Source organism: Rhagoletis zephyria, unplaced genomic scaffold (genome assembly GCF_001687245.7).
Source record: "Rhagoletis zephyria isolate East Lansing unplaced genomic scaffold, Rhagoletis_zephyria_1.1 Rzeph_scaffold_00547, whole genome shotgun sequence".
In the NCBI taxonomy this organism is placed as follows: Eukaryota; Metazoa; Arthropoda; class Insecta; order Diptera; family Tephritidae; genus Rhagoletis; species Rhagoletis zephyria.
The window spans coordinates 226421-236778 of record NW_016157631.1 but is presented as its reverse complement, the minus strand read 5'-3'; positions in this window follow the sequence as shown (position 1 = coordinate 236778).

Here is a 10358-nt window from a genome sequence, read left to right as displayed (position 1 = left end):
TGCCACGCCCCCTTTTCCAATAGTTCCAATTTTTCTCCAAGAGTATGCGAATTGTTTCGTACATCTCCATACAAAGTTCCAGAACTCTACCAAAAAATTTCCAGAGATAAGCAGTATGAAAAATCCGGTTTGTATGGGAGATGTCACACCCCTTTTTACTATAGCTAAATTTGTTCTCCAAGGGTATGCGATTGATTTCGTATATCTCCATACCAATTTCCAAAACTCTACCATGCACACTTTCAGAGATATGTAGCATGAGAAATTCGGTTTGTATGGGAAGGGCCACGCCCGCTTTACATATAGATTTTTTTCAGCCTAAAACCAACCTTGGGACACGTGCGGCAGGTGGCAGTTTCAAAAAAATTGGTTCAGCCGCTCTCGAGCCTTGCGAAAACTAACAAACGGCTTTCTAAATATAAATTAGTTGAGATATATTATATGTTATAATTATATTTTGACAGTATCCGTTCGTTCTGATTGGCGCAAAAAAATCTTGCCTAGTGACGAATTCGCCCCTTGATATGGTCGTTACTTAAAGCTATTTATATTCGAAATTGCATGAAAATTGGAAAACAGGAATCTATGAGCTTATCCAGGCAAAAAGCTACCTATGTACCGAATTTTAAGCAAGTCGGACCATAAATACGATTTCTTCGAACAGATCGGTCCCTGGTCTACTTCTCGGACAAAATGGATCATATATGCTAATATATGCTAAAAAGCTACCTACGTACCGAATTTTAAGCTAATCGGACCGTAAAAACGATTTTTTCGAATAGATCAGTCCCTGGTCCACTTCTCGGAAAAACGGACCATATATCCTAATATATGCTAAAAAACTACTTACGTACCGAATTTCAAGCAAATCGGACCATAAATGCGATTTTTTGGAATAGATCGGCCCCTGGTCCACTTCTCGGAAAAAATTGATCACATATGCTAATACATGCTAAAAAGCTATCTGCGCACTGAATTTTAAGCAAATCGGACCGTAAATTCGATAACTAAAACTTACGTACCGAATTTCAAGCAAATCGGACCATAAATGCGATTTTTTGGAATAGATCGGTCCCTGGACCACTTCCCGGAAAAAATGGGTCCTATATGCTAATATATGCTAAAAAGCTACTTACGTACTAAATTTGAAGCAAATCGGACTATAATAAGATTTTTTCGAATAGACCGGTTCCTGGTCCACCTACCCGAAAAGAGTAAAATTTTTTTAGCGTAAAACATGGTGGTTACCGAAAGCTATTTGTATACAAAATTTCATGAAAATCCGACCAGCCGTTCGCGAGATTACCTGTTACAAAAAAAGGGACTTCTCTTTATATAATTAGTATAGATATATATATATACATATACAAATACAGGGTGTCCTAGAAGTAACGTGCCAACTTTAGGGGAAGGTAGGTGGGGGGGTGAGCTCTCTGATAAACAAAAAATTTTCAGGTAAAAGTGTCACAGTTTTTGAAATATTTACATTTTTTGAAATAAAAAAAATCGTGCCTTTTCATGTATTTTCTTTAACTGCATCTACAAACCAGGCTATACTTAATAATTTTTTTATGTAAAATACTTCCAGATAGTTGCTTCTCCATACTCAAATGCAATGTAGTTAAAATATATTAAAGAACGATCATAAAACTAGGACTATTTTGGGATTTTTAACTTTTTGAGATTTTCTTCCCCATCTTGGACTATTGTTGTTCATTTAATAAAGATTTCAGAAAGGTGCCACTCTTACTGTTTCGAATAGAAAAGAAAATTATAGCCGCTTTTGTGGGCAACGGACTGAGACACGCTAGAATGTATTTAATAGATTTAAATTTAAGGTGCTTTTGTTACCGACCAATGACATGCTAAATAGTACAAAGGTACATTATTACCAGCTCCTGACATTATTTTATGTTACTTACCGGAATTAGTGAAAGTGGATTTTGTGAAATTGGGCCCTTCGAACATTGTGTTATTAATACTATGACAGAGATCACGTAGTATACGTCGCATGAATATGTGGATATTCACCTAATTTACGGTGAAGCCTGCTGTAATGCCAGAGCTGCTCAAAGACTCTATGCAGAGCGATAACCCAATCGTCGGCATTCGGTTCGTGAAGTATTCGCCCGGACCCATAGAGAAATATATGAAGGTAAGTGATTTTCACACCTTTCCTGTTTGCTTGCTTGTTACCTATGATTTTTCACTTTTTTAAGGTCGCATACCAGGAAGGCGTGGCGGCGAAACAGGACGTCCTGCAATGGTAGATGTTGAAGCTGTGTTAGTGGTAGTGGAACTAAAGGGTGAACACACCAAAATTGCGACACTTAGAAATTACTACCAGAAACAAACTAGAAGGCTTTGAAATTATTTAGGTTTTGTATTATATAATTTGGAAGTTTAGATGTTATTAAAATGTTAAAATATTAGTTATTATTTGCTCCATATGGAAGTGATCGGTATTTTCATCACACACGCGCCATCATGTTCTGCACGACTGCATCATCGACATTACGCGATGCGCACAACTATTTTGTTTTGCACTCTTCAATAATTTTCACTCTTCCACCTATCTTCTTCAAGATTCCTTTGACAATTGACCAATATTCCCCAATAGGACGTGGCTCTGGGCTATTGGGTGGATTGTAGTCGTGAGGTACAAAATTGATGTTATTTGCATTATACCACGGCAATGTGTCCTTGGCATAGTGGCAGGTTGCCATGTCCGCCTAGAACGATGGCCTACTCCTTATCTGTTGATAAATGACAGAAGACGCCTTTTGAGGAAATAGGGCTGCTCTTACGGCCGCAGGAACAAATAGCTTGCCAAACCATGTGGTTTTTGGAAATTTGGACTTCATTTTCTGCTTACAACTTTCAGGGGCATCTTGATGACTTGCAGCAGTATAAAAATCTTGACCTGCAATATATTTTGAATTTTTATAGCAGTAGGATTCGCAGTCCATAACAATGCAGTTGTATTTTTTAATTTAGAATTCATACAACTTCCGAATGCGGGATTTCGCTGTAACATTCTACTTTGCGCCTCGGTCTGGCGCTATTTGAGCTGTAGAACATCTCAATGAAGCTTTCGCTTTACCCTCTGTACGAAAAACTGCGATCTCCGTACGGATTTTGCAACAAAACGCGACAAAATCTTCGGATCTCGCGAAAACGCACTGAGGACAGTCCGAGCACTGTTTTTATCACTTTGACCATGCTAACCCCCGTTCCCTGGTTTTCTCGTAACTTTCAGGCCTTATTTGTACCGATTAAAACCCTGCAAACTGTCGAGTAGTGCACTCTTTAATTTTTTAGCAATTTTACGTGTACTTAAGGCCGGATCATTTATAAACTCGTGCAAAATGGTTTGTCTCGTTTCTAGCTCGGTTGCCATTTTTAACTCAACTAGGAATCAAATTCAAATGAAATTTCTTCTACGTTCAACTAAGGTCATGGTCAACTTATGGTATTTGTATTTCAAAATATTGAATTCGTTTTGGGTAAGTTATAAGCGTCCCAAAGCGTCGCAGTTTTGGTGTGTTCACCCTTTAGGTCCATCGACTTCAGTGAGAGTGATGGAAATACGGACGGGAATACCAAAAACTACAGTTCACAAAGCTTTAAAAGACCATCGATTACATCTCTACCAGATTCAACGTGTTCAGGCTCTACAAGAAAGAGATTACCTGTCGAGGGTTAGATTTTGCCGTGAAATGTTGCGAATGCACGAATCAGACCCCAACCTTTTTAATAAAATAATTTGGAGCGATGAATCATCGTGCAAACGTGATGGTTATTTTAATTTTCATAACCTTCACAGTTGGCAGATAGACAATCCTCACGAAATGAGAGAAGATCGTTCGCAGAACCGGTACAAAATAAATTTATGTTGCGGTATTTTTAATTGTCAGATATTGAGACCTGTGGAACTGCCGCCAACGCTCAACTCTCACAGTTATTTAGAGTTCCTTCAGGAACGGTTTCCAACTCTTTTAGAAGATGTACCCTTAAACCTGCGGCGAAGACCATGGCTGCAAAATGATAGGTGCCTTGCTAACTACGGGCGTGAAGTAAAAGCTCATTTAGACGAAACTTATCCTCGCCGATGGATTGGACGATACGGGCCAATCAGGTGGCCCGCTCGATCGCCAGACCTGAATCCATTAGATTTTTTCTACTGGGGCTGTCTTAAAGACAAAATTTATTCAAAAACAATTCAAAACGAAAAGCATTTGCGGGAACAAATAAATGGAGCTGCTACGGAGATAGCCCAATTGAGTTTAAGGTCTCAAAAAGCGTCTTTTCTTAAAAGGTGCCGAGCTTGTATTAGAGTAGAGGGCGCCAATTTGAGCATATTTTATTATAAATGAATAAATTTTTCTTCAAACAACTCATGTATATTTTATTTATTTATTTATTTATTTAATTCAGTCAACGAAAACAAAATTCTTACTGACTATGCTATCTAAAAAAGTAACAAGGTATAACTTAAAGCTAATAGATAGGTTACATTATAAGATCAGAGTAGTTTTAAGATTTTTTTTTTTAACACCACTCCGGGAAGCGATATATCAATATCCTCGATATCATTGAGTTTATTAATCTCTCTAAGGGCACGACAAATCGGTGCATTCATAGCATACGTTGACTTGGAGGAACGCAAATAAAAAATGTCCGTGTGCCGCAAATTTCTTCGCGGAACATTGAGAGGAATTCTCCGTAGGATATCAGGGCAATCAACAATCCCAGTAAGGACGTTAAAGATAAACGAGCAAGATAATAATTTTGTCCTATCCTCAAGTGAGTTTAAATTTATAAGCAAACAGCGCGAATTGCATGAAGGTAATGGTTCAGTAAAATTTAGAGATCTTAATGCAAGCCTAATAAAAGTTTTTTGCACGCGCTCAATTCTGTTTATGAGCCCAGTATGAAAAGGTCGCCAAATATTGGCAGCATACTCAAGGCGAGACTTTACAAAGACTATGTATAGTGTTTTTAATGTAAATGGATCTGAAAAGTCAGAGCTAATACGGCGAACAAGGGCTAACAATGAATAGGAGTTAGATATAATGAAATCAATATGGCTATTGAAAGTCAACTTCGAGTCGAAGTAAATTCCTAAATCCTTGGTCTGGACTACTGATTTAAGAAGGCAACCAGATATAGTATATGAGGTATTAATTGTATTCCGCTTTCTGGAATAAGCCAAGTGATAATACTTATTAATATTCACACTAAGATAGTTTCTCTCACACCAGGACGTTACTCTATTAAGATCAGATTGAAGGGAAAAGGCATCTTCAGCATTTTTTATAAGAATAAACTTTGAGATCGTCTGCATACATTAGAAATTTCGAAAATACGAAACAGGAACTTATATCATTAATGAAAATGATAAACAGAAGGGGGCCAAGAATACTAACTTGGGGGACTCCAGAGCTCGCATGGAAGTATGTATCGGGAAAACGTATTTTCCAGTGCTACATCGCAGTGCCTATTATATAAATAAGAGCTAATCCAATCAAGAAACTTTGAATGGAAACCCAGACAAGCTAGTTTAGCGATCAAAAGTTTATGTGAGACCTTGCCAAATGCCTTGGAAAAGTCGGTATATACAGTATCGACTTGGTACCCAGACTCGAAACTCGCAAGGCAATCTACGGTAAAGTGAGATTTGAGACGGTAGATCTTCCTTTGACAAAACCGTGCTGGTTCGGGCAAATGACAGCGTGCCACATTTTATCCTTGACAATACTTTCAAAAAGTTTGGCAACTGTGGTTAATTTAGCTATTGGTCTATAATTCGAGACATCATTTTTGTTTCCACTTTTGAGAATTGGAGTAATATATGTTTTTTTCCAATCACTTATGAATGTTCCCGAAGAGATGGATAAGTTAAAAATTATTGTTAAAGGTCTAATAAGAGCCACACAGTTTTTGAACAGAAAAGGAGATAGCCAATCCGCATCTGTTTGCGTCGATGCCTTAAGGTTTAAGATGCCCTTTGAAACATTCTCTTCTGTTAATAAAAGAGAACCGAACGACTGACATGATTCAGAAACATCGCTGCTAACAACATCAACTGTGTCAGTCTCGGATACAAAATTTTCGCAAAAAAGTCAGCAAAAATATTCGACGTATCTTGGGCATTATTAGCATTATTTTTTTTATAAAACATCGAACATGGAATATTAGATTTCTTTTTTTCGATTTAATGAAAGACCAGAAAGCTTTGGGGTTGGTCTTTATATTCTTTTCGAAATTACTAACGTAGCTTTTACGCAGGAACTGATCAAGAGTCTTAAAATCAAACAGACAAGATTTGTACATGTCATGATAATGTATATTCTTGGATAACTTAAATTTTTTATACAATCTATCGCAGCGATTTTTTAGTCGTTTAAGCTCTGCATTGGACCATGATAGCCTATATCTTTTTTAAAGAAAACTGGGTTATGTTTAAGACACAGATTATGCACCTTCGTTTTAAAAAGTTGAAAGCAACTTACTACATCCTCGTTTAGGAGCAGATGGTCCCAATCAATCTCAAGCAACATATTATTAAGAGTCGCATAATTACCAAAGTTAAAATTTAAATTATTTATATCACTCCCAGGAGAGGCATTCAAGAATTCATAAAATTCCAAATCTAATTCTAGAGGAAGATGATGCAGGCCAACAGAAGACATTAACTGAGCTTAACGAATGTCAAAACCAAGCCGTCTCCACCGATATCATTATCAATGGTCTCCCCTATGTGGATGGTGAGAATTTAGGAGATACCTTCGGCAACCTGCGTCAGTCATTGGATTTACCTGTGCTTCAAGTTCGCTCGGCCTTTCGAGTATCTAAACAGAGCAACTCCGCTGCTTCGGTGATTGTCAAGTTAGCATCTTCTGCTGATCGATCCACCCTTTTCAAATCAGTGGCTCGCTTTTGCAAAGAAAAAATGCGGCCGCTATTGCTCCGTGATGTTGGCCTGAGCGCAGATGGGAAAATATACATACATGAGTGTCTTACAAAAAACAACCGCGAGCTAATGCGCTTAGCAATGCAGCTAAGAAGAGATCAAAAACTTGTAGCTGCCTTTTCAGTTCGTGGGTATGTGTATGTACGCGTTCGCCCTAAGTGTAAAGCTGTGAAGGTACTCAATATAGAGAGCATCAAAAGTGTTGTTGCTGCAGGCACCTGATCACGTATGATTAAGTATAGCTGTTATGTTTATCATTTGTTTATGTTGTACCTGCTCTTGTTTCTTCTTTTATTATACCTCTCTTCTCTGCTGTTTTCCTCTTAATTTCCCTGCATATTATCTTAAATTTACTTATAATTTCTACTGCTCTCTTAAATTTCATAGTATTTTCTTAACTACCCGCCTTTCACTATCATGCCCTTTCTTTGTTATTGTCTTGCACTTATGCAAATATGTATACATGCTTCGTTTGCTTGTTTTTGGTTGTTTCTGTTCTAGCCCGGATTTGCGAATGTAGGTCTGCTCGATAAGTCAGGCCCTTGCGTTAATGGAAATAGGAAATGTATTATTGATATTTTATGTAAACAAAATGATGGTTTTAATGTGGGGCATTTTAATGCACGTAGTCTAAGCCGTGATAAACTTGACTTAGCTAGGTACGTCTTTGAAGAGTCTGCAGTGGATGTAATTTGTGTTTCTGAGACTTTGTGTATCGTGATTTTAAGTCGTTGAATGTAGATTCTTTGTTTTCAGACCTGAGCAATATTTATTGGAATGAATGTTGGTTTCTTCCCACTGTTGATGATAAACTTGACTTCCTCAACGATAACTTGTCCATGTTGTTTAATGTGCATGTTCCACTGTGTTCTGTAAATATTGTAAATAGTTCGTGTCCTTGATACAATTCCAAAGTTCGTTCTGCCATCAGGAAACGCAATAAGTCTTATGCTAAGTGGAGAAAAAATCGAACGGACACTTCTTGGAATCGTTACAAGGAAATTCGAAATGAAACTACTGCTATAATAAGACAAGCAAAACGTTGGTACAGCTATTCAAGACTAAATCCGTCACTTCCCTCGAAGGAACTGTGGCGCAATCTAAAAAATCTTAAAATACATGGCAAAGAAAGACCCGAGTGTGAAATTGACGTCGATGAGCTGAACGAATATTTTATCAGTGCCAACAACAAAAACCATTGTGCTCCCGTGTTGAAGGATTTCATGTCTTGTGCTAGTCCAAAACACGAGTTTCAATTTATGGCAGTTAGCGAAGTTGAGGTCCTGATGGCCCTGTCAAAAATTAAGTCTTACGCTATAGCGGAAGATGAAATCTCGCTGAAATTCGTCAAAATAGTAATTGATTTTATAATAGGCCCTCTGACTCATATAATATACCATTGTTTTACTAGCTCATGCTTTCCAGCAGTTTGGAAAAAAGCTATAATTTTGCCAGTTCTGAAGAAGACGAATGCTACTTATGCTGGCGACTATAGACCTGTCAGCATACTGCCTGTCTTTTCGAAGGCTTGTGAAAACTTAATGGTTGCGCAAATTTCTGCATTTGTGCAAGAAAATAGTCTGCTTTCTCCACTACAATCTGGCTTCCGACAAAAACATAGTTGTTCGACGGCAGTGGTCAAAATACTGGATGATATTAGAATTAACTTTGACAATGGCGACCTGACACTTCTTTGCTTACTCGACTTCTTAAAGGCGTTTGACTCAGTGAATCACAAATTGTTGTGTCTGAAGCTCAAACATTATTTCGGCTTCAAAGACAGTGCGGTGAAACTTATGGTTAGCTACCTGGAGGGTAGAACGCAGAAGGTTAAGTCAAACATACTAATATCCCGGTCTAGATTTGTGTATGCTGGTGTTCCACAAGGTTCTGTCCTCGGTCCACTGTTATTCAGTGTCTTTGTCAATGATATCTTTCCTGTTTGTCAATATGTGAATATCCATGCGTATGCTGATGACATACAATTGTACCTGTCCAGTCGTATTGGTCTCGCTGAGGATTTATGTTTCAAAATAAACAGTGACTTGTCTGCTATTTCTGTTCGGGCTGCTGGAAATTCTCTATGTTTAAATGCGTCAAAGTCGTATGTATTGCCTGTATGTAATAGTGTGGTGTATGTCGACTGTATTCCAAAACTGTGGATAGGTACCAGTCCGCTTAGTTTTACGGATAAGATAAGAAATTTAGGTTTTATTCTTAACTCTAAACTTACATGTACTGACCACATAAATAAGGTTGTGAGCAGCGTGTATGCGATACTGCGTAAGCTGACAGTTTCTGCAACATTTACGCCACTGGAAACCAGGCGTAAATTAGTTCTCCAAATAATTATGCCAATCATCACCTACTCTGAGGTAGTATACAGCAAACTGGACTCAATATCTTGCCATAAACTCAATGTAGCATTCAACAATGCTGCACGTTATGTATATGGGATTGGTAGATATGAGCGCATTTCTGCCTGTCGAACAAATATCCTGGGTTGTAGTCTTGAGAACTATTTGGCCGCTAGGAATTGTATATTTATTTACAAACTTACTGTATTTAAAATACCTGCCTATCTCTTTGAGAAGCTGATACCAGTAAGGTCACAGAGACACAACAGTTGTATTGTTCCAAAATTTACTTACCTAGCATCATCAAGACTATTTTTCATTAACGCAGAAAGAGTCTGGAATTCATTACCTGAAACCGTAAAGAGTGGGTTAAACAGATTCAACTACAGGACACAAATCTACAATTATTTTAAAAATGACTGATAGCACTATTTCTGTTCTATTCTAATATTTTTTTTTCTTTTCTATTAATTAAGTCATACTCGTTGTTATTGTTAAGTTACATATATTGTATTTTGTTGTTTAGTAAAATTTGTTGTTTGAGAAAATTTGTAAAAATTTTAATTTAAGAAACTTGCTTAGTAAAATAAGTATTGTAAAACATAATATATGTATATATATATAGTTGAAGTACTATTAAAAGACATAAGTCTTACTCTGTACTACTGAAACAAATTAATTAATAATAATAATAATAATATGTTCATAATGCAACTTCAATTTTTAAATAGCCTAAAATGCTTAGCGTTGAAAATGTTTGTTTCTATATTTTTTTATTTATTTTTTTATATTTTTATTTTATTTTTTGTATTAAACAGTTTGAAAATGGAAAAACCATGCTGTCACACATGTCATTTGTCATACAATATGTCGATAAACAGTATTACCAACATAATATTAAAAAAAATACGTTATACGTGTTTAAAAATTGAAACATTACAAATTGTTTTTTTTTTTTTCATTTACATTTCATATGTTTTTATCTCTTAAGTTGACTTCTTGAATAAAATAAAATTATATTAAAA